The sequence below is a fragment of the Pagrus pagrus genome, assembly GCF_965226575.1.
Source record: "Pagrus pagrus genome assembly, contig: HAP1_SCAFFOLD_52, whole genome shotgun sequence".
Classification (NCBI taxonomy): Eukaryota; Metazoa; Chordata; class Actinopteri; order Spariformes; family Sparidae; genus Pagrus; species Pagrus pagrus.
In genome coordinates this window covers 352,351-378,542 of record NW_028175411.1, presented here as the reverse complement: position 1 = coordinate 378,542, position 26,192 = coordinate 352,351, and the positions used below count along the sequence as shown (strand labels likewise).

At 41.4% G+C, this 26,192-nt stretch overlaps 1 long non-coding RNA gene across 3 annotated transcripts in view; it reads left to right on the top strand.

Annotated features, from left to right (window-relative positions):
* Positions 1-26,192, top strand: part of LOC311253841 — a 37,538-nt gene that overhangs the window by 6,650 nt on the left and 4,696 nt on the right. The window contains exon 4 of one of the 3 annotated variants that reach the window (XR_014621960.1): positions 20,898-21,065. This is a non-coding gene — a long non-coding RNA (uncharacterized lncRNA). Of the gene's footprint in view, positions 1-11,694; positions 13,585-20,897; positions 21,936-26,192 lie in introns of those variants that run through there. The other 2 variants (XR_014621961.1, XR_014621962.1) reach the window with 2 other exon arrangements.

The following is a 26,192-nucleotide window of genomic DNA, read 5'->3' as shown; positions in this document are numbered from 1 at the left end:
ACGTAAACAGAATAATGCAGAATCTCAGAATTCCAGGGGTAGAATACAAATTACAGTAAGAGATAAAACTAAACTCCTTCCTCTCCTGGCTGCTCTTCTCTCTCTACCAACTTTGCCCGCTGCTCTTTGATCCATACTTGCACAGGAAAAAGAATCAGAAGCCACTCCTTTTGTATATGCTGTTATGGCTACTCTTGCATTCAAAAAAGGTCAGAGTAGTTTCTGAGGAGGAGGTCCACGACTCACTAAATAATAAGCACTCGCGGAGATGTTTCCAGTTTCAACAAAAAGTTTTGAATTTATTTACATAAACAGAAATATTCTCCGGGTTGACTTCAGACAATGAGCAAATAAAAAACGTAATTTAGTGGTTGATAAACTGTTTCACTCCTCACTCCTTCAACACAAAAAACAGACAAAAGCACAAACCAGCTGTCCTCTCTCCCTAATCACAGGAGGAGGATGGCCTGACTAGGAGGAGGGACCTGAGCAGCAAAACGATCATAAATAATAGTTCATGTACAATATATATCCTGAATAGTCATCCTTATCATTAGCATTATTTTATACCATTACCATATACCATTTTCCAAATAATTAATACAAAGAATCAATAGGCTCCAACATCCCGGCCCCTAATTGTTGGCTTTAGCAAAACAATTACATAAATAAGATTCAAAAGGAGCCAAAATAGAACAATTACACAAGGGAAATTAATTATGCTCTTTAAATTCAAAGTCCATTCAGTTACTTGATGATGACTATCTGTCTTCTCAAAGTTCATAATCGTGTCAGAATATCTGAAACGGTCCATAGTGAAGGCTGGAAAATCACGGCCTCTCTCCATTTATCCTGCTGCCTCCATTAGAAGACAGAGCTTATCTATTGGTCGTTGAATCGCACTGCTTTTGGTTTTAACCAAAACACTTCTCACACAGCCCTTGGCATCTGGAAATGTCTTTACAACACGGCCCATAATCCATGAGTTCCTTGGTGCTGTGTTATCAACAATGATGACCAGATCTCCAGGACTCAAGTTCCTTTTTATGCTCTTCCACTTACTTCTTTCTTGCATGAGAGGAAGATACTCTTTTGTCCACCATCTCCAGAAGAGATCTGTAAGGTACTGTGCTTGTCTCCACCTCTTCCTTGAATAATGATCTCCTGGTGGCATAGTTGTTTCGCTTTCAGTTGGAGCAAATGGTTTGGGGTTGGTGGTTCCAAATCATTGGGTTCACTTGACACTGTAGTTATCGGTCGGTCATTCAGGATGGCTTCTACCTCACACAGTGCTGTTGATAGAGTTTCATCGTCCAGCGTTTGTTGTTTTAGAACAGATGTGAGGATCTTTTTGACTAGTCTGATCAGTCTTTCCCAGACTCCGCCGTGGTGGGCTCACAAAGGAGGGTTAAGTCCATTTTACTCCCTCTGTTAAAAGGGTGTTTTGAATCTTCTGATGATTCAGCTCTTTCAAAGCTTCTTGTAGTTCCCTTTGGGCCCCGACAAAGTTTGTCCCACAGTCCGTCCTGATACTTATAACTGCTCCTCTCCTGCAGATGAATCTGCGTATAGCATTTATGCATGAGTCTGTGGTTAGGAAGTTTGCCATCTCCAGGTGGATAGCTGACTCACCAGGCAGTGTGTCTGACTCCTTCTTAGCTGACTTAGCAATTTAAGTAGTTTTTTCACCTTCAATATCCAGGCTACAGACCTCTGAAGTCGGTTCCATGATGAGTGATACTTGATTAATGTGCATATCGGATGTTGGTTTTCAATCCTCACAGTTAACTGTGATCTCCTTTTCCACACTGTTAACTGTGACCTCCTTTTTCACCTCAGGGTCATTTGCTGATATCTCTCCTAGACCTTGTGTGATCTTTGGCCATGTCTTTTTTTCCTCTGACCAGGTATTCAGGACCTCTCAGCCATCTTGATCTTAAGAAAGATTCCACGTGCAATCCTCGTGATGCGTCGTCAGCTGGATTGTCTCTTGAATTTATGTATCTCCACTGGCTTGTGTGAGAGAGATCATGGATCATTGCAACTCTGTTGGATACAAATGTATGAAATCTCTTTGTTTGATTGTGAATATACTTCAATACAGGTGTACTATCTGTCCAGAAAGTTGAATCTGTGAGTGGTAAATGCAGCTCCTTCCTCAGCATCCGATCCACTTTTACAGCCAATGTTGCTGCAGTGAGTTCAAGCCTGGGTATGGTGATCTGCTTGAGAGGTGAGAGTCTGGCTTTTCCAAATATAAAGGAGATATGGATTTTGCCTTGGTGATTTGTTAGTCTAAGGTAGCTTACTGTACCATAACCTGACTCGCTTGCATCGCAGAAGTGATGCAGCTCAGCGGTCGCCACTGGGTCGTAGTTCTCAGGCTTTATACATCTTGCTGCTTGAAACCCACGTAACTGAATTAATTCCCCGATCCATCTCTGCCAGGGCATTGCAAATTCCTGTGGAATAACTTGATCCCATCCATACCTGGATTTGCAGAGCTCTTGCAGTAGTTGTTTGGCTTTCAGGATGAAAGGAGAGAGAAAACCTAATGGGTCATGAACTGAACTTACTGTGGAGAGTATACCTCTTCTGGTTGCAGGCCGGCTGTTGACAGTTACTTTAAAGCTGAAGGTGTCACTGTGGGTGTTCCAGTGGATTCCAAGTGCAGGCTCGACTGTGATTTGTTCTTTCAGCTTTTCTTTACCCAGGTCCAGTTCCTTGACTGCCTTTGCTCTGTGATGCTCAGGAATGCTTGCTAACACCTCACAGTTATTGCTGACCCATTTTGTCAATGTGAAACCTCACTGATCGCAGGCTTTAGTGAGATCTTTGACAAGCTTTATGGCTCGGTCTGCTGTTGCCACAGATCGGAGGCAATCGCCCACATAAGTTAGTTTTGATGGTTTTCATAACTTCATCAGAGTAATGCTTCTGGTTGTCATCAGCAGTTTGACGCAGGGCAAAATTAGCAATGCTCGGGGATGATACAGCGCCAAAGAGGTGAACTTTCATCCTGTAAACATCAAGCGGTTTGCTGATATCACCCTCTGGCCACCACAAAAACCTCAGAAAGTCTCTGTCCTTTTCATCAACATGTACTTGATAAAACATTGCCTCAATGTCTGCCATAACTGCAGTTTGTTCTTGGCGAAACCTTAATAGCACTCCGATGAGGGCGTTTGTTAAGTCTGGACCTTGGAGGAGCTCCTTATTCAGAGACGTTCCTTGAAATGAGGATGTACAGTCAAACACCACCCTCAGTTTGAGTTTTCGCTTGTGGTAGATGCCATCATGTGGGATATACCAGACCCGTCCATCCCCTCTGCGAAGCTGCTGAGGTGGAACCTTCTCTCCATAACCCTTTTTGAGAATGTCCTCCATGAAGGAGGTGTATTCCTCGGCATACGTCTTATCCTTCTTAAATTTTTTCATAAGGTGCAGTGTGCGTTCCTTTACCGTATCATAGTTATCAGGCATGACCTTGTCTTTATCCCTGAAAGGCAGTGGTAAATGACAGTGGCCATCTTTAAGGAATGCTGAGCTGGAATCAATCTCCATAAAACGTTTATCCTCAACTGACATCTCAATTTTCTCCTCATACATGTTCTCAGAGAAATCCTGGTTATATTGTCTGATGAGTAGATCCTTCAACTCAACAACAGAGATTCTGTTACTTGACACTGCAATGGGCCCAGCACGTTCTGCAGGACTATTAACACTGAGTGGTCCAGTTACCACCCATCCCAGTAAGGTTTGGACTGCATATGGTCCATTATCATGACTGTTTATTATTTTCCATGGCTCCATTGCTCGAGGAACATCAGTCCCAATGAGGAGTTCAATGTCTGCCTCAATTTCCTTTAACTGAGATAAGGCCACCTCTCCAAATCAGCTTCTGTGATTATGTTTTCCTTTGAGACAGGGATTTTGTTCTGCGCGTAAACTTTCGGCAGGTCCAGATATGTGCAGCCCTCCAAGTCTCCCACCTCCAGTCCTCTGACCTCATAGGTCCCTGCAGGGTTTTCCTGTCCCATTGTTCGCAAAAGTATCTCTGTTTTGCGTCCTTTCGCATTCAACAGGTTCATTAGATTTTCTGTGCAAAATGTTGCTGTGCTGCCTGGATCGAGGAAGGCATAGGTCTGAATATACCTGCTCCCTTTTGCCACCTTAACTCTGACTGGAACAATCGCAAGTGCACAGTCTCTCCCGGCCCCAGTTCCATCACCTGCTGAAACGAGCACTGCTTATGGGGTTATCTTCTGTCTCAGCAGTGGCTTTTGGTTGATTTTCCTGTTTTGGGCCTTTTGCACTTTGAATATGAAGTACAGTAGGATGTTTCATTTGACAAACTTGACACATTAATCTTCTTTTTTGCTTTGATGACCTTTTAGTAGGCAACCAAAGCAGTATCCATGGCTTCTTAAGAATTCAACCTTGTTGTCATGTGACTGTGTTTTGAATTGTGGGCGGTCGATCAGAGTGCGTTTTACAGCGCATCCTGCTTTCTCTGTATTCACTGCTACTGAAGTAGCGAAGCTGCTGTTTTTGCCTCTTATTAATTTTGGTTCATTTTTACTTCTTGGGATAGACTTTTTTGTTGTCATTTGGTCTTGAATGTCCCCGAACAACGGATCCAAAAGCATCTTAGAATGTTTTTCCACAAAATCCACAAGGTGCTGAAATCTGATTCTCCTGCCAGTTCTCTGTTGTGTCTCATAGGCTGCGGTTCGCCACCTTTCCCGGAGTTTGTAGGGTAGTTTGGATGCTATTCGCCTTAGGTTTGATGGGATCTCGAGTTCCTCTAAATACTGTAAATCTTGCATTACATTACAACATGCTCTCAAATACATTGCATATGCATGCAGCGTTTTCCCATCCTCGGCTTTAATCGCTGTCCAGTTCAAGGCTTTTTCCAGGTAAGCTCCAGAAACTTTCATTTCATTCCCAAAGTGCTCTTTTAAGAGGTGTCTTGCTTCACTATAGCCCCTGCTCCCATCCATGTGCAAGTCTCTTGGTAAACCAGAGATAAACTGCTCAAGATAGTAGAGTCTGTCCTGATTATTTTTAGTCTTGTCTTCAATCCAAGTGTTCAAATGCATGGATAAAAGACTGATATGCCAATGGGTTACCATCAAACACAGAAATCTCTCTTGCAGGTAACAGACAGGTTTTGCTGTGAGACAATGAGTTCTGCTAAGTCATTTGTCTTTGTCTTTGAATAACCACATCCAAGTTATCATGAGCAGCATTAGTTATGGTGTGATTATGATTTGCAGTTTCGTTTTTATGTTTTTCAGTTAAATTCTTGTTTTGAGGTTTATTTTCTGGTGTGTTGGTACCCCTTGTAGGTGGAGGTCTGTGGAGACTTAAGATGGTTTGGTGAAGTGGAGTTTTGGGTATTGCACCTAACTGTGCAAATTCTACATTGCTCTCCATTGTTTCTGGTTCATGGTGAGAGTCATAATACTCCTTCATGCCATCACCCAGAGCTTCCTGATCCACCTCATCACTTTGAAGGATTTTTATTTTAGCAGTTGATGCTGCGAGGTCTGCTTCCAGCTCCATTTGCTCCATCTTTGATTTCAGTTTTGTTTCCTCCAGTTGCAAAGTGTGTTTTTCTTTCAATGCAGCAGCTCGAGCCATCACAGCAGCTTGTTCCGCTTTGGCCTTTTTTAACTCTGAGGAGACTGAGGAAGATCTGGAGGTTGATGTTCCAGTGGAAGTGGAAGACTTTGATTTGTGTGACACATTTGATATGCTGTCCAGTGGTCCAACTTTTGATTGTGCAATTTCTCTTTTCCATGTTTCAACATCTTTCATGAAGTAATTCAGGTTAGTTATTCTGGGTTCATACCAGTCATAATAATCATTTTCCTTTTCCTCCTCTGATAAGAGCTCTTGCACAGATTTGTGAGCATTTTTAAATTCATCCACAGCTCCTTTAAACGCTTCAAATGTGTCATTGACTTTATCAACATTTCCAACGTCAGTCATCAAAGCCTTTATTTCATTTGTCCTCCTCGTGCATGCTCCCAATCTGCCTCTGCGCGAAGCAATGCGCGATTTCAACATGTCCTCAGACTCAGTTGCGGTCTCAGGTGTGTCAGACATCATCACAAATAACCACACAAATTCCTTTAATTTCCGTTAAGTTCATTCTTAAACATCATTCCAACGTCCCCGTTTTATTGCAATCCACATCCACAATCCACAACTTTGCCTTCCATAGTGTTCGATTGTTTCTTTGTAGCGCAACGGCGCATTCGTTCATAGAGTCGATCAGCTGATTTTAGTCACGGCCCGCCGGCTGCTTTCTTCATCTGTCGGCGAGTGATCCGCCGACTTTCCACTTTCCTTCCTTGCATTCAAAAAAGGTAAAAAAAACCCTAGTTTCTGAGGAGGAGGTCCACGACTCACTTAATAATAAGCACTCGCGGAGATGTTTCCAGTTTCAACAAAAAGTTTTGAATTTATTTACATAAACAGAAATATTCTCCGGGTTGACTTCAGACAATGAGCAAATAAAAAACGTAATTTAGTGGTTGATAAACTGTTTCACTCCTCACTCCTTCAACACAAAAAACAGACAAAAGCACAAACCAGCTGTCCTCTCTCCCTAATCACAGGAGGAGGATGGCCTGACTAGGAGGAGGGACCTGAGCAGCAAAACGATCATAAATAATAGTTCATGTACAATATACATCCTGAATAGTCATCCTTATCGTTAGCATTATTTTATACCATTACCATATACCATTTTCCAAATAATTAATACAAAGAATCAATAGGCTCCAACATATGCTTTCTAATGAGGCCAAACGCAGTGAGACAGTTAAGCCCACATGCATTTCTGTTTTGCAGACTGTGTTAAGAGTTTTGAACATGTCGCTTCAGTTTCGACCAATGCATCTTAGCAATCGAAAAAAACTAACAGTTTTTGTTTTCAGCAGGACGACATTTGCGCATGGAGAAGATGAGCGCCGCGCTCTTCTCAAGTCCTCCGCAGCCTATTCTACACAGCAGCTGTCTTGCCTTTAAGTGGTCTCGCTGGTCTGAAAAACACAAATAGCTGTGGCCGCGGGTTTTTTTTATATATCACAGAACATTGTGCCCTATGCATCTATTGTGTATGCGGATAACTGCACTAGTGGGAACATTTAATTGTATAGTTAGTTAATGTTTTTATCTGAAGCTTTTAGGCAACATTATCACCCCTAAAAATACTATAGGCCTATATATTGGTGAGAAATAAACGAGGAGGAAAAATGACGCGTAAACTTTTCTAAACGGTTATGATTTATTATCCGCGTACCCGTTTACACGTGTAGATGTTGACACCCCTATAAACCACAATAATTTAATCTTGATCTCCACCTCTGACAGTGGGGAAATGTCTTAGCAAGCACCTTACACAGTCTCGCATAATAAAATACCAAAGCTAATCACAATGGCATCCCGGCATCCCGTCATCCCTACCTGCATAGGCAGCCAAATCTAACTACTAAAAGGTACCTTGTTCCAATTCCTTGGCTTTATTAATATTAGATCACTGTCAACCAAAGCCTTACTGATTAATGATTTGATTACTGATCATAAGCTGGACATGATTGGCTTATGTGAAACATGGCTGAAATCTAATACTTTTCTGCCATTAAATGAAGCCTCCCCTCCTGATTATAACTATGCCCATGTTGCTCGGGCCTCTAAACAGGGAGGAGGCGTTGCTCTAATCTACATCTATCTATTTTCAGTTTAAGCTCCAACCAGGAAATTAAATTTACTTCTTTTGAGGCCCTGGTGTTAAAACCATCTCCATCAAGTAGTAACAGGCTTTCCCCTGGTGGTAATCTACAGACCTCCAGGGCCTTATTCCCAGTTCCTAGAAGAATTCGGTGAATTTATTGCAGATCTTGTAACTAGTTCAGATAAGATCCTAATTATTGGGGATTTCAATATCCACTTAAATAAGCCTTCTGACTCTCCTAGTCAGTACTTCTCAAATGGTGGGGGGCGCGGTGAGGTGTCGGGGGGGCGTGAGAGGCAGGTCAGGACTTTCATTTCATTTTCATTTTCCACTGTCATTATTAGTAGCCCCATTCACACTGCTGTTTGCATGCGGGGATCCTGCGCCAATTCTCCCCATCTGCCTCTGTGTGAAAGTTTCAGATGCGGCGAGGGGTGAAATTTCCCTCTGCCTCTGATGCTCCTACGGAGGTATCAGAGGCACAGTATTGGCGAACCGAACCAGTGTGAGCAGATAAGCCGACGGTGGGGAGCGGGGGGTTGTCGATCTGATGGTGTTCACTGTGTGATAACTAAACAGGTCCGACACTCAATAAAATATAGAGAAATGTCCCACAAAGCAATGTTACAGGACCAAACAACAGTAACGTGGTAACTGGTCGTGTCTTTGGCAACTTATGAGGAAAAAAATACAGCAATTATATGTGGAAAAGTGTCTGTCAGCCTGTCGGTCCAACCGACTCTTCGTCACATTTCTGCCCGAAAAACGGCGTCTGTCCCCGGCAAAAAACTTTAACTCGGCAAGTGTTTGTCGCGGTGAAAAACATCACTGCTAAGTCAGCCCTACTGACCGAGACTTCAGTGATCTTTCCTCCATAAAACAGCCTCCCTCCCTGCGAGTGACAGACGGCGTCCCGTTTACTGATGGTGATTATGTAATTAAGAGAAAAATGTAACTTTGTCATTTTCCAGGATGTTTGGTGGGTCAGGATCCCACATTAACTGCATCCATATGATGATAAGTGTGTACATGTTTAGATTTGTCAGTGCGTAGTAAAATAACGTTTAAAAAAAAGCAATATTGTTGCAAATGTTGCACAAAAAAAATTAAAAAGTCCTTTTTGAAAAGGAATAAGCTGATGAAGCTGACAAGTGACCAATGTTTACAGTTTAAAGTTTTGAATGTTAATGTGTTAAGTCTATAAAAATGCACATCCCAGTGAATCATTTGCGCTTTTTTCTCTGTTTTGAGAATCACAGTCTTGTTTAAATGTTACAAATTGAGTTAATAAACTAAACTTGGAAATTGTTTGAAGTTGTTGCAGATGTTAACAGATGAGATGAGATGCAGATGTTTTTAATCTATTTTGATAATCAGGTGATTGTATGCAGAATGCTGGTGCCAGCAACTCATACAGTGGTTTATACAGATAAATGAATAATTATTATCAGGTTCTCAATAATATTTCAATTCAGGGGGGGGTGTGAAAAAATTTCTGTCCTCTAGGGGGGGCATGACAGAAAATAGTTGAGAACCACTGCTCTAAGTAAAGCTTTTTTGGGTCTGCTCGATATGTCTAGCTTTACTCAGCTCGTTCATGAACCTACTCATTCCAGTGGTAACACTCTGGATTTGATTCTTTCCCATGGATTAGATGCGTCAGCCCTGAATGTTGCTTCCGTCTCCTCTGCTGTGTCGGACCACTCTCTTATTACATTTGAAGCGTCATTAGCCTGTCCCTGTATCAATGACACAAATGTTTCCACCTCTCGTCATATCAGCCCGGCAATCATAGCGACACTCTGTGATAAATTGGCTGGGGTCCTGGCCCCTTTTGCGATTGCGACAAAGCCTGTGGAAAAATTCACCAATTAAGTTAACTCGGTAATCGTTTCTCTCCTCGATTCTGTGGCACCGGTCTCTACCAAGACGAGACGACCAAAGAAATCTTCTCCCTGGTTTACTAATGAAACCCGAGATCTCAAACAGGCCTGCAGGAAAATGGAACGTGCATGGCGAAAATCTAAATTAGTCGTTTTTCATCTTGCATGCTGTCATAGTGTACTTAATTACAAGCGTGCTCTTAATGCCACTAGAACAGCATATTTATCTGGCCTAATAAACAATAATAAACACAATCCTAGATTTCTCTTTGACACTGTGGCTAAACTTAATCAAAAAACCACAGTCTGTGAGCTGTACATCCTTTAATGCAAATGATTTCTTAGATTTCTTTTGCAATAAAATTGATGATATTAGAGCCAAAATTAATTCATCATCTCTGGCTTCCTCGTCAAAGTTGATTATAAAACAGCCTTCTGCCGATTCTCAGTTAGCCCCGGCTCTAAACAATTTTGAAGATATCTCCCCTGAGATATTGTCTAAAATTGTCTCATCCTCAAAGCCAACTACCTGCATCCTGGACACCCTTCTGGCAAAACTGTTTAAGGATCTATGGCCAGCACTGGGACCTACAATGTTAAATATTGTTAACTTATCGCTCATGACAGGTGTTGTCCCTGCTAGTTTTAAGTCTGCTGTGGTTAAGCCTCTACTTAAGAAACCCCACCTTGACCCAGGATCTCTAAATAATTATAGGCCAGTATCCAACCTTCCCTTCTTCTCCAAAATCTTAGAAAGAGTTGTGTCCCAGCAACTTTCAGGCTACCTAACTAATAACAATCTCCTGGAACCTTTTCAATCAGCTTTCAGAGCCTGTCACTCCACCGAAACTGCCCTTACTAAAGTGGTAAAGGACATCTTACTTACTTAATTTAGATTTAGACTCTACCTCAGTGCTTCTGTTACTAGATCTCAGTGCTGCATTTGACACCACAGGTCACGGCATATTGTTATATTGTATATATAAAAGTACTACATCGATATTTACTGATGTGAAGTATGGTGTTCCATACTCGGAGTTTGGGAATACAGAGTTAGGGAATACATTTCCACTATGTGGAACTATGTGGACGACACTCAGCTGTATGTGCCCATCAAAGCTGATGATAAATCTCAAATCGCCAAATTGGAGACCTGCCTGTGTGCCGTGAAGAGCTGGATGTCAGAAAATTTCCTGCTCCTAAATTCGGATAAAACTGAGATGCTGGTCATTGCTCCCCCTCGACAGAGACACCCCTTTGAGAAATAACACAACTGTCGAGAGTTACTGTCACGTGATCAAAGTTCAACTGTTAAGAATTTAGGTGTTACTTTTGACTCTAGCCTCTCTTTCCATCAGCACATAAAAGAAATTACCAAGATCGCTTTTTACCACCTGCGCAATATGGCCAAAATTAGGTCCTTCCTGTCCACGGCCTTTGTTTCGTCTAGGCTGGATTACTGCAATGCCTTATTTTCGGGTCTTCAACATGGGAGCACTAAAGGTCTTCAGATGGTTCAAAATGCTGCAGCTAGAGTCTTAACATGTACAAGAAAATTTGATCATATTACACCAATCTTAGCCTCACTGCACTGGCTCCCAATACATATGAGATCAGACTTTAAGGTGCTGCTGATGACATACAAAACTGTACACAGCCTTGCCCCGTCGTACATGTCAGATCTTATTATACTGTATTCTCCAACTCGTGCACTACGCTCTCAAAATTCAGGGCTCCTGATGGTTCCCAGGGTTAAGAAGAAGTCAGCTGGCTGCAGGGCTTTCTCCTATCAGGCCCCCTTCCTCTGGAATAAACTCCCAGCTGATATTAGACAATCTGGCTCTATTGACGCCTTTAAATCTAAACTCAAAACTCACTTTTTCTGACTTGGCCTTTAATTAGTCCTTGACATCGACTGCTAGCTTCTTCGGTGGGTCAACTCAGTCTCAGTGAGTAAGCTATAGTATTAGACGCCACATTGTCCTGCCGACGAGTAATAATCTGCTTATTCTGATTAACATTGCATTTCTATAACCTTGTTTTTCTTTCTGTTCCCACAAGGTGCAAGCTGTGTCACTTTCTCCCCCTCTTTCTCCTCCTACTCTCTTTTCATTCAGGCTCCCTTCTGATGAACTCAGGCCCCAGAGACCATCTACCTCTCCTGGCTCCTACAGCCCCACATACTGTCAGATCTGGATTGTCACACCCGGGCTCTGTTGGATCGTTCCTCTCCTTGTTTCGCTATCTCCTTATAACTGTATTCCTGTAAATTTTGAGGCCTCCTCATTCTGATCTCTCTCTCTACTACTAATTATCCTGTGTGGCCTGCCCTCTTCCAGGTCACCACGGTGGACAGGAGGTCGTGTGGCTCGGGCACCCCCTGACGATGCCTTGTCCTGCTCAGTCGTCTCCTGGATCCACATACTTTACATATATAATTTTTATCAGATTTTCTGTCAATGCAACCTGTAAACTGTGATTGCTGTTCTTTCTGTACATGCGACATCTATTGCATGACTGTCCGTCCTGGAAGAGAGATCCCTCCTCTGTGGCTCTCCCTGAGGTTTCTTCCGTCGTCTTTTTTTTCTGGTTAAAAGGGTCTTTTTTTTTTTTTTTTCCCCCCATCAAGATGGCAAGTTTTTCCTCACTCGAATCGAGGGTCTAAGGACAGAGGATGTCGTTCACTTTACAGACTGTAAAGCCCATTGAGGCAATGTGATAACTTGGAACAAAACTTAATAGAATATGAACAGGTTATAGATCCGGAACATAATCTTTTTAAAAACAAACACCAGTTGCTGTTGTTATACAGAAAACAGTTTAACAATATTACTGTTGAACATGGGATAAATATTATTCATTTTAACAGTAGAATTTATATGCAAACTTCCAAAGTATAAAAGAATATCTAATGCAGTTCAAAAAGCCTTTTAACATTATAGCCATCTTAGAAACATGGCTTGACGAAGAGAGAGGTACAGATTTTGTTTTGCAGGGATAGGAACTTAATTGCATTAATAGAGGGAGCAAAACTGGAGGAGACGTGGCTCTATTTGTTGACAAAGGCCTCACAAGGTTGTGGACAATATGTCAGTAATCATGGATGATGTAATGGAGTGTGTTACTATTGAAATATGTATTGGAAAAAAAGAAAAATGTCACTGTCAGTTGTGTGTATAGGAAACCTGGTTCAAACATTGAAATCTTTATAGAAAATATGGAAAGGGTATTCGCTAAAGAAAAGCAAAAAAGTCAATTATGTCTGTGGGGATTTTAACATAGCCTTGTTGAATCCCAACAACCATAAAATGACGGATGCATTTGTGGAAGCAATGTATAGTATGAGTTTATTTCCAACGATTACAAAACCAACCAGAATAACATCTCACTGTCACTCTGATTGACAATATTTTTACAAACAATATGGAGAGTAGTACTGTTAGTGCATTATTATTTAATGACATTAGTGATCACCTGCCTGTCTTTGCGATTCATGAATGTAACTACAATAGGAACTGGGGGTGTAATGAAGTTAAATACAGGAGAGTAAGATCTGAGGAAACTATAGCTGCATTTAGGAATGATTTAATTAATTATGATTGGAAAGTTTGTGAAGACACTGATAATTATTTTTAGACATATTCAAAAATGAGTATGACAAAAGCTGTCATATGTATATATATATGCAAACAATGTAACAAGAATAAGTATTCTGAAAACCCCTGGATGACTAAGGGACTGCAAAATGCCTGTAAGAAAAAGAATACTCTGTATAGGCACTTCATAAAATATAGAACAAAAGAGGCGGAGATTAAATATAAGAAATACAAAAAGGCATTAACTAATATTATGAGAGTATGTAAGAAGGGTTATTATAATAAAATATTAGAGAATAATAAAAACAATGTAAAAAGTATATGGAATATATTAAAGGTATAGTTGGTAATCCTGTTCAGAAACACTTTTTGTTATACTGGGTGAAATGGCCTTTCCATCCTGAGAGTAGTCCATACATAATGTGTTCAGAAAAATAAACAAAATAAATCATACCTCTGTGGCAGCTGCAGGCCTGTAAAATCTCTGACCAATCCCTCCCTCTCAGTCAGAGTTTAAAGAACCGTTGCCGGATATATTCAACACAGTCCACATGAGCTGTGTCCAAATTCAGGGGCAGCATCCTTCAAAGTGCGGATTTGAAGGCCAATCACAACGCTGCGCGAAGGATGTCCAAATTCGAAGGCTCCTCCAAATGCAGCCCACAAATGCAGCCTGCTTCTCCCGCTTTTTGGAGGACGGACCGCTACTATCCTTCGCGGCCTCCCATATCCCAAGATCCTTTGTGCGCCGCTGCTCAGTCACGAAAAAGAAGAGGGAAAACTGAACAATGGCGACATCAAGTGGCGCGGACTTGACATTTAAATGTAAGTTCTGGGTTTATACTCGGTTTTTACTCATTTGATCATCCATTGCCAGATATGTTAAACTTCAGCGGACTTTCAGTTAAAATACGTGACCCTGGTAATGCATTAGCATACGGCATAAATTAGCATTATGCCGTTGGAAGTAAAGCTATAAAAGCCTTCGCTTTCAAAATGTTAGACGTTCAGAAAACCATAAAATCCATTCAGTCAAAACTCTTTCGCGGGCCTGGGCGGCATCAATCATGACATAACCGTAAGGGCGGGAACATCTGGTGACGCAAACCAGGAAATACGCCGAAGGCTGGACCGTCCAATTTAACTATGGTTGACGCAACCGTCAAAGGACTCTCCGAAGGACCCGGCCTTCGAAGGATGCGGCCCCTGAATTTGGACACAGCTATGGAGTTAGCAGGAGATCCACACTCCAGTTCAGAAGGTGGCGGTAATGCACACCTAAAGTTGTTTGCCAACAGCCATAAAACAGCAGCAGAAGAAGAAGCAGCAGAGTTACCAAGAGAGAACAATGGCAGAGAAAATGCAGCCAAAAGTAGCACTTCCAGAAGTGATGCAGAGGTTGCTGTCTTTCTGTTGGACAGGTAATTAGTTGTTTTGCTTCGGGGATTTGTTATTTTCATGAAATATGTAACGTTAGCCAAATTAGCTACTTTTGTCGCTTGTCTTAGCCCAATGCTAATGGCTCTCCTCTGCCCTGCTGATGGACTGGACAACTATTCCCTTAAATAATATAATTAGAAAAAGACAAACCAAACCAGATTACCCTGAATTGTTTACGGACAATGGCATAACAATTACTGATAGGAATGAAGTGGTTGACAAATTTAACAGTTTTTTTGTTAATGGATGGGTCCTAATCTGGCCAAAGAAATAAATCCGAGAAGAAATGTGTTGAGGAAAAATGTGTGGAGAGAAATCCAAATTCAGTCATATTGGGAACTGAAAAGTAAGGAAATTATTGATATTGTAAATAAGTGTATAAGTAAAACGTCAAAAGATTAGAATGATATCGATATGAGTCTTCTAAAGAAAATAATAAATGGAATTGTGGGTCTGTTAACACATATATGTAATTTATCATTCATAACGGGAACATTTCCAGATAAAATTAAAGTTGCTAAAGTAATTGTATAAAGATGGTGATAAACACCTTTTCACCAACTATAGACCTGTATCCTTGCTTTCTCAGTTCTCAAAAATTATTGAAAAACTTTTTGTTACAAGACTGGATAATTTCATTAAAAAAAATAATATATTCATGGACAGTCAGTATGGGTTCAGATCAGGCAGATTAACTTCTATATATTTGTTGACCTAAAAAAAGCATTCGACACAATTGATCATGGGATGCTACTTAAAAAACTGGAGAGGTATGGCATCAGAGGGGTTGCATTGGATTGGATAAAGAGTTACATTAAAAACAGGCTTCAATTTGTGCAGATGGGTCTTCACAAGTCAAAGAACCTGAATACCTGTGGTGTCCCACAGGGGTCAGTCTTGGGGCCGAAGCTAGTTATTTTGTACATTAATGACATTTGTAGAGTTTCAAATGTACTGAAGTTTGTTGTCTTTGCGGATGACACAAATATTTTTTGTTCTGGGGAAGACTTGCAGCAGCTCTTGGAAGTGGTCACGGAAGAAATGTATAAATTAAAAAGTTGGTTTGATATAAATAAATTATCATTGAACCCAGGGCCGCCCCTGGCAAAATTGGGGCCCTAAGCAGAATTTTATTTTGAGGCCCCCCCCCCCCTTTACAAAATGACTGTATCACGGAATGCCATTTAGGTTTACAACCTTTTATAAGTAGGAACAAATCAAATGAACAGCCTCTTTCAACAATGGAACAAGCCTTTTACAGATGCAGGCTGCTTCAGTAGACATGGTGCCTGATGGCCCTTGTGACATACTGGGTGCTGGCTCCGTGTCACCCTTAGTAACAAACTTCAGCATTGACCCTGTTATGACAAGAAATCCACCATACAAGCAGATTATTAATTTTTGTTTTGGTCTTAATGGTAAATTACACAATGAAATTAATGTAAATACTAGCCTCACAAAGATTAAAATGCAATTAATGCAAATACGACTACAGCTAATAATATTCATTATGATTTGATTTGATGATATTTCTATATCTAAATATTTTTAAATACTTATTTTTACATTTAGTGCTTAGGTTCTATATTCCTACACTGCTGTTTGCTGCTGTAACGCTTTACATTTCTCCATTGTGGGTCAAGGATTATCTTAATTTTTCTTATCTAATCTTATATGACTGTTATAAATTAAATTCACCAAGAGATGGCGACATTTTACCTCCATAAAAATAGCCCAAAACTTCTATTGATAGCATAGATTGATAGGCTATAAACCTGAGCCAACATACGACCACCAACTGGTCAATTAACCGCTCCTTTTTCAACAGAGCTGAATGTATATGCAGTTAACAAGACATTCAATAAATGATAATCAGGGCCGCTGGAAAATTTCATCTCCAGTCCACATCTAGACAGAATTATCCTCTCTTCTGTCTCATGATTAGCATGCTAGCAGCTGGGGTGTTTATGCCACAAAGTTTTCTTTTTTATTTCAACAACATACCCACCTTCAAGTGAAGCACGAGCCTCCTCTTGTTTAGACTTTGTCTTTCTTTTGCTTGCTCCCGATTCATATTGCCGTTGGGAGGCCATCTCTCCACCTGCATCCAACTGCCTGTCGGCGCATCTGACCGCTGATTGGTCAGATGCTGCGTGCTGTCAATCATTGCGGCAACGTGTGCGGCGTCAGATTACTCGTCTCTTTTTTTTTTCTCTCCTGCCTTTGGCTGACTTGGTGCTCTAAGCGTGCCTCACGGCAGCGATGCGCATCCTTTGCGCATTTGCGGAGAATGCGTCCCCTTGTGCAAAATGGGGCCCCCCACGGATCGTGGGGCCCTACGCACAGCGCGTGTTCTGCGTCTAAGGAGGGGCAGCGCTGATTGAACCTGAACAAAACTAAATTTATAAATTTTGGACATCGTAAAATGAATGAAGATGTTCACGTAGAAATGAATAATGTTGCAATAGAAAGAGTTTATGAAAACAAATTTTGGAGTGTTTTAATTTTTAATTTATTAATTTAGTTTTGCTGGAAGGCCCACATTAAGTATCTGTGTACTAAGATGGCAAAGAGCATTGGAGTGCTGAGTACATGTAGATATATCTTGAATCAAGCAACACTACACTTTCTGTACTGTGCACTCATTACAATATCTTTTTTTTAATTTTTTTTATTATATCTTTATTTGGAATGGACATAAATACACCAGCATATCAACATTGGTAAGAGTGAAAACAAGTGTCCTTCCGGTTTTGTTTGTTTGAGTCCAGGAAAAACGCATCACCAGCCGTCCAGGCATGCGAGTCCAAAAAAGGTATAGTCATGGGTCGTGGATTAAATTACGTTCGGCCTTTGTAGTACCCACTTTCCTCTAATAACTTAAATTACACAGCAATTGTAATGGAATAATATCAGTGGATACAGGTTATCCTCTTAAAAGACAGTACTGATAATTTGCGTGAGGTACACAAAGCCAGATGAGATTTACATGCTCACTTAGAGAGAACTCTGGTACAACTTACTTGTAGATCTCATCTCTCATCTCACAGTTTAAATGGAACTATGTACAGGAACCAGGGTGGTCGCCCGCTGCTGCTGTCATAGAAATAATTAACAATAACCAGTCAGAAATTAAGTAAGTAATCTAGGAAGTAATATTACCAGTGAGATCAAATGAAATCTGCTCTCGTGGGGGTTATGAATGAAATCCAGTTGTTCCAGATTTGGTAAAATTTGTCCTTTTGGATTCTTAATTGATAGCTCAATTTTTCCATCCTAAATATCTCTAGGGTAATTCCAATCCAATCATCCAGGGTAGGCTGAATCGGGCTTAACCATCTCCTTGTAATTGTTTTCTTACTAGCCACCAAAAGTAATTGCAGCAGCTTTATCTCGGTCCTGCATTTCAAAAAAGAGACAAGACCCAGGTACAGAACATCAAAAACCAGAGGTATTTGAGTGTTAAAAAACGTGCTTAAGGAAGCCTGGATACCCCTCCAGAAATCATTTAACTTGGGACAATCCCAGAAGATATGATAGTGGTTAGCAACAGTTGAACCACATTGTCTCCAGCATGCCATATGTGTGGAAAAATTCTGATTCACGTTCTGTAAGGTCGGTCAATTTACATTCATAAGCAATATATGATCGTAATTGCAGGTATCTATGAAATTTGTTTCGTGCCAAGCCGTGATTATCCCGCAAGGTCTCAAAGCTGTGCACAGGCTTTCTTCGAGTAAGTGAAAGGAGTGTTGTGAGACCATACAATGTCCATGATTTAAAACTAGAGTTGTGCCTATTGGGAATAAAATCTGAGTCATAGGCAAACCATCTGAAAATTCTCAACATTCTATGCATCTCACAAATATTAATTACCTTCTGCCAGACTCTGAGTGTGTGGGATACCCAGGGGTTCGCCGACTTTTCCAAATGAGACGTTAGACCTTATCCGCTATTACACATATTACCATATCTGATCTATTGTGTTGAAATCTGGGGTAATACTTACAAGAGTACCTTAAAAAGGATATGCACATTGCAAAAAAGAGCAGTAAGGATAATAAATCATGCTGGGTATCTTGATCATACGAATCCTCTATTTTTTAAATTACAGACTTTGAAATTTATGGACTTAGTGAAAGTTAGAACAGCAATAATAATGTTTAAAGCAAGAAATAATGCACTGCCTGAAAACATTTAAAAAAATGTTTCAAGATAGAGAAGGTAAATATCATCTAAGAGGAAAATTAAATTTTAAAAAACCTTGTGTACGTACTGCTTTTAAAAGCATGTGCATATCAGTCTATGGGGTAACATTGTGGAATGGTCTTGAAGAAGAAATCAAAGTACTAGCTCTATACAGTTTAAAAACAGATACAAGAAAGCAATTCTTGACAAATATAATAAAAAAATAAGACCTCAAAACTATCTATTTTCTGGATGTAATTATTCTATTACATTTCTGTTCCTTATACGAAGCAATATGTATAATATAAATATAACTAATTGCAATCACGGCTGGGTTATGGAATACAGTACTTCACTTTGGTGGTATATGGGGAGTGACTGGGGAATTAACTTTTTCGAGTTTAGGATATTGTAGGAGGCTAGTTTAAGTATGCCTTGATTTTTTGTTAATTGTTTTGTTGTATTTATCATTTTGTCATTACTTTGTATTTTACTTTTATATATTTCTTTTTTGTTGTATTTATTTTATGATGTGAGGAAGTTGTGAAGAAGGGACAGGACTAAATAAGCTTTCTGCTTCCTCCTGTTCCCTCTCGAACAGATTATTTTGTTTGTCTGACATATCATTTTGATGGCTACTTGTTGTTCAAGATAAAATGAAGAATAAAGAATGAATTGTGATTTTGGGCTATATAAATAAAATTTGATTTGATTTGATTTGATAAACCCCCCCCCCACTCCCTGTTTACTACGCACAAGTTTATCTAGAGGCTGCTCTTTTAATGGTTGAAGATGGCCACCCTGTTCGGAGATAACAAAGTGCCTAACCTGGAGGTATTTGAAATAATGGGTGTGGAGTAGTCCATACTGAGATGAGAGCTCTTCAAAAGTCTGAAGGGTTCCATCTTTGAACAAATTCCCAAAAGTTGTAATACCTCTTGTAAACCATAGGTTTGTAATACCATCTCTAAGGGCTTTAGGTAAAGAGGGATTGGAGTGGAAAGGGGATTTGTCATAAATAGGTTGAATACAGCCCGTTTTCTTCCAAATTTGCTGCCATATCTTATAAGTATGGACAATAACTGGGTTTGTTGTTGTAACCAAAAGAGAGCTAAGCGAGCTGTTATATTGAACTGATTCCAGTTTGAACTCTGTTAAATGGTTCTGTTCAATTTGTTTCCACTTAGGTGAATGGGATTTGCACTGTTTGCCAGACCCACATTGCTGTAATTTGTGCTGCCCAATAGAAATGCTCAAAATTGGGGACTTTTCAGTCCACCTTTTTCTAGAGGGTTTTGCAATATTAACATCTTTATCCTGGGTGGTTTGTTTCTCCATATAAACTGTGTGATGCAAAGGTTGAGTTGTTGAAAAAATTGCTTTGGGACCAGAACTGGTAACATCTGGAAACCTGTACGCCTACAGGTGAGAGATTGACCATTTGGTGACCTGGTGCAGCCAGAACAACCTGGAGCTTAATGCTCTAAAGACAGTGGAGATAGTAGTGGACTTCAGAAAGAACCCAGCCCCACCCGCCTCCTTCAACCTGTGTGGCTCCCCAGTCAACTCTGTGGAGTCCTGCCGTTTCCTGGGCACCATTATCACCCAGGACCTAAAATGGGAGCCGAACATCAGATCCCTCACCATAAAAGCCTGGAATGGGAAATTGCATTACTATACCATTTTTATTCATTATGTCGTCTTACATTGTCTTCACTGTGTTCTTCCCACATCCTCGAATGTTTGTACTGTCAGCACAAAGAGAGATATGTGCTTCTTGTTATGGGAACGGAGCCTGGTACAGACATGAGAAGGACACAGGGCATTCCTTTCCTTTAACAAAAAGGGTTCTCAACTGTCTCATCTTGTTCTTCTTTCTGCAGACCGCATGCCACTCTGTTGATTGATGAACCTTTTTTATAAAGAATAAAATCCTTAAAAGACAACTGGTATTTCTTACAAGTTTGTTTCAGATATCTCACAAATAAGACAAATTTCCACAACAATTTGGTGTCAGAAGTGGGATTCCTTGTGTGACAGGATCTGGAGCCTGCAGCGGACTGTGACCGGCCAGCCTGGAGGAAAACTTCGTCCAGCCTCTACCTCGAGAAAAAATCTTAAGAGACGAGAGGACTGACCGCTGCGGCCCCGGACCGTCATCACTGGAATCCTTATTGAGGGAAAAAGGACCACGTTGCTTAACAAACGGTGAGATACTGAAAGAAACGAAACTTCTTTAAGAGGGAAAATAAATGAATAAATAATTATAATTATGTTTTGGGAAAAAAAAAAAAAAATTAAGTAAATTAGTAATTTTTGCTGGATTTCTGTTGATCATTGTGATAGTTGGGCGACTCGAACCAATTCAGGGCAGAGTAATACCGGGTTCTGGGAACACCGGCGCTAATAGGAAGAAAAGGTGTTTATCCTATTAAGCTGTTTTACCGCTGGATTGGGGGCCAAATCAGGGCCGAGTGAAACCAAGCAGAGACAAGGGGTCTCTTAAGGTTATCACCGCTGGTTGGCTGCTTTTTTTCAGAATTTGTAGCGTAATTAAACTGAATTCATGGTAATGACCGGGTCTTAAGGATAAATATAAAGTGCACTGGGACAAGTGACAAGTAGAACAATGGGAGGCAAATCCAGCAAAAAAACAGGAAGCTGGCGTAGGACCAGACCTGGCTGCCCCAAACATAAATTACATAAAGGTTAATGATGGTAATGAGGCTATAGAGCCTTTACATGTCTGGGTGAGAGAGTTTGGTTTTCCCTGCGGAGGGACATTCAGCATGAGACAGCTGAATCTGTTGGAGGAGAAGATTAATTTTAGAATAAAAGAGATAAAAGCAAAAAGAAAAGTGTCACATAAAAAAACTTGGGGAGGTTGAAAGGCATTTGAAAGCCTTTAGGATGTGGAAAGTGGATGCAGGGAGAGACGTAAATGTGCTAGTCAAAATGAGAAGGAAAAGAAGAGTGCAAGTGATGAGAAAAGAACAGAGTTGTCTTCTCAGAATCGGGTTTCTTCTCTGTATCCCCCACTTCCAGGTCCTATGCCTCAGTGTCTCAGAGTGGACTATGACCTCGATGCGTCCCTCCTGTTCAACCCATAGCACCGCCGAGACCACCACCGCCACTACGGTCTCCAGCACCACCGCCATACCCGGACGACCAGAAACCGTCATCGTCTGCTTCCCAACCAGATATGAGCGCAGCGGGACACAAACAAGGGGATGCGAAGCTCAGTGCCAACAAAGGACAGCTAACCAAAACCACATCTGTTGCTGCAAACTTTGGAGAACATTCCCCTCTTACTCCTCGACCTTACACCAGAAGCAAGGCCAACAAGGAAGATAATACAGGAGCCACCGGCACCTATCCAATGGTGGAGGTGGCAGGAGCCCGGGGCGTCCAAATGGTTTTCCGCCCCAGGTCTGATACTGATGTGAAAGAGGCCATGGCACACCTGCCACAGCCGAGTACATGTGGAAAGAAATTTGATGAGGACTTAGAACTTTTCTGTCGAGAATTCAGCCCAACCCTTCCTGAACTGAAACGCCTGCTAATCCTGAAAATGGGAGCAGCAGATTGGTCAAAGCTTTCAGAAAAGTTTCCAAGTGGCGACACGTGCTGCTCACATCATGACTGGGACGACGTGGAAAATGAAGACTATAGACATGCTGTTACCGCGCTGTATACAGTAATTACAGCTGCCTTCCCACCTCGGATGAACTCTGCTAAGATCTCTGACTGCGTACAGGCGAAAGGTGAAACTGAGGCTGCATATCGAGGACGAGGTCACAGAGGATACGGTGACTGGAGACGCTCTTATTGTGATCCAGAAGTGTGTCTCCGATGTGAACAAAAAGGACATTGGGCCAAGGATTGCACCAAGACTCTAGCTGCGACCTCCAGCCAGGCGGACTGAGAGAAGGGAAGGGGGGTGCGGCCGGACAGCTCATTCTCTACTCTGACTCACCCGACGCATCTGGAGCCTGGTAACACACCCACATCGCACACTACAGATCACACGTTTGAATTGTTATGTGATGCAATAACCTTCCTTGAAACAAAATGTTCACCTCCAGCTGGTACATATGTGAAATATGAAAACAATGCCTTTAAGAAAATGCCAACATATTCTCTATCTGTGAATGACAGAATGGTTTCTTTCCTTGTTGTCTCTGGTGCCACACACTCAGTGATCAAAGGAAAGGAGTTTCTGAGCTCTCCTAAAATGTCAGTCTGCTTTGTCAACTCTGCAAGTGCTTCTGGTGTAGTAGTACGTGAACATTTTACTGTTCCTCTTAAATGTTCCGATGATAACAGCACCAACTTCAAACATGCATTTCTGTTGTCAGACTGCTGCCCTATAAATTTATTGGGCAGAGATCTCATGTGCAAACTGGGAATAACTCTTATTCCCACACCAGATGGTGTTCAAGTCATAAAACCTCATGAAAATGCACAGTTGTTTGTGAAATATTGCCCTGATCAGCTGTTGTATGCTTATCAGTGGAAGCTACCGTAGAGCGATATCTGCAGTCTATTTTTGGAAGAGGCCAGAAAACACACACCCCCTGGCCCACCACACACGCACGTGCAGTGCATGCCAAATGACTCACTTCAGTGTACATCTTTTGTTTCAGTGGGTCCAGATAGACAGTATGAAAAGAAATGGTATGATGACAAATACAAAAATGAACGGTTGTGTATCACACACCTATGTTGGACAGAAAACAAATGCATTGCATCTGTGCAACTTACACCCACTCAAAAACATCAGTACTATGTAAATAACTCTGCGCCGCACATTGCACTTGAAAAAGCAAACACTGATAAATGGGAGGATTTGGGTCTTTTTGCACGTGCATGTAGATCAACCACTAAGTGGGACCCCACAGATGACCCACATGTGTTTTACAATCCAAAACTGCATGCATTTAGAAAGGTTTTTCTGCAACCACTCACACACAACGAACAGTTCAGTTAGTTCCACCTATAACATCCTCGCACATTTTTCTGTCAGAGACTGAGGCTGCAGCCATCCCAGCCCTCCAGGAAGTCCTAAGACTCTGTGGGCTCGAGGAAAACATGATGTTGGTCTAATTAAAACAGCAGAACCAGTGGTGATCACCCCCAAATCTGATTACAGACCTTGCCAACACCTTGCCAAACCTGAGGCTATTGAAGGTTTTTGAGTCCCTGAAAAAGGCAGGAGTAATTGTGCCTTGTGACACTTCTCCTGTGAGGACTCCTATTTTTTCCTGTGAAGAAAATAAGAGACAAAGGTCAACCAACTGAATGGCGTTTTGTACAAGACTTGCAAGTCGTAAATGATGCTGTACAGCCGAGAGCTCCTCAAGTTCCTAATCCTTACACAATTTTGTCACAAGTGGTTTTCGGTGGTGGACCTGGCCAATGCATTTTTCAGTGTTCCTGTTCATCCAGATAGTCAGTTCTGGTTTGCGAGTCCCGTACTGTTTACGACGCGTTGCGGAAAAGTCTAGAGCCTCTGGCTTTGTCCGAGGGCTCTGCACTTTTGCAGTATGTGGACGACCTTGTGATTTGTGCGCCAACAAAAGAACAATGCGAACGCGATACGATCCGACTCCTAAAACATGTCCGACAAAAGGTCACATTTTTGGGTCATGAGATTTCCAGCGACGGGAAATCCCTTTCACCCAATCGTGTTGAGGCAATTCAGAACATTCCCAGGCCTAGAACCAAAAAACAAGTTCTTTCGTTCCTGGGAATGTGTTCTATGCAGTGTTAGAAGCACCACTTGGTGCCACGGTGCATGGTAAAAGCCCACAATCACATGATTTAGTGACATGGACTCCTGAGGCTGAAAAGGCCTTCACTGACCTGAAACTAGCTCTACAGACCACACCTACTTTAGGGCGACCTCTCCCGAGCAGACCATTCACACAGACTGTTGATGAGAGGAATGCATGTATGACATCAGTGCTGCTCCAAGATCATGGGGGGAAACTTAGACCTGTGGCTTATTTCTCTGCTAAACTCGACCCTGTAGCTGCTGGGTTGCCACGTTGTCTCCGGGCTGTAGCAGCAGCTGAGAAAGCTGTTATGGCTTCAAGGGATACTGTAGGTTATTCAGATCTGACTCTCCTTGTTCCTCATGCTGTTTCTCTAATTTTGCTTGAACAGAAAACCACACATCTCTCCACAGCACGATGGCTAAGACACAATACTGTTTTGCTTGACATGCCTAACATCAAGATCAAAAGATGTACTGTTCTTAACCCTGCTACATTGCTTCCCATTCAGGGGGAGGGTGAAGATCACAACTGTGTTGCTGTGTTGGACGAGGTGTGCACCCATTGCACCGATTTGTCTGAAACTCCACTGATTAATCCTCACTTTGTTTTGTTTGTTGATGGCTCAGCATCCCGTAACCCAGAAACCGGTAAAAAAACAGGTTGGTTATGCTGTAGTCTCACTACATGAGACTTTGAAATCAGGTTCTTTGCCGCCTCACTACTCTGCTCAAGCTGCAGAGTTAGTTGCTCTCACAGAGGCCTGTAAACTAGCAGAAGATAAATCAGTAACGATCTGGACCGATAGTCGTTATGTTTTTAGCGTTTTGCATGATTTTGGTGCTCTATGGAAGCACAGGAAATTAATAAAATCTGATGGAAAGCCTATTCTGAATGGTGACAAAGTTTCTGCATTATTGGATGCTGCGTTATTGCCCAGAGCCATTGCTGTGTGTAAATGTCAGGCTCACACTAACAACAGTGATTCAGTTTCTACAGGGGGGTATTTCAGAAAGCGGGTTTTGTGAAAACTCTGAGTTTGTTAACCCTGAGATGAGAGAAACTCTGAGTTTTTAGTTCCAGAAAGAGAGGTTACTTAAACTCTGAGTCTGTTACTGCGGTAACTGACTCTGTGAACATAACCTGCTCACTGGCAGGTTTACCTGAAGAAACCCTGAGTCTGACGGAGCTGTCTGACAGCAGCTGTCCTTTCCTTCAGTCCGATCATGTTGAAGCAGAAATAATTCACATAGTTTTACACCAGGAGGGGAGATTTTAGATTCATTTAGATGAGCTCTCACTCCCCGACGAGGACTGAACCGAACAGTAGACCGCTTCTCATCAGTCCGTCATTTATATTCTCCGGCCGCACAGCGAATATCAGGCTACACATCACTGACGTGCTCTCAGATCTGAACAATCCTCTTTGTTTTGTTTTTTTTGTTTGTTTGTTTTTAATCACTTCGCAGGTTAATCAATCACCTTCAGCAGCCAGAAAAAGAGAAATAACTCACATTTCATTTGACTTTCTTTATTTCCCACAGATAGCTACAAAAGT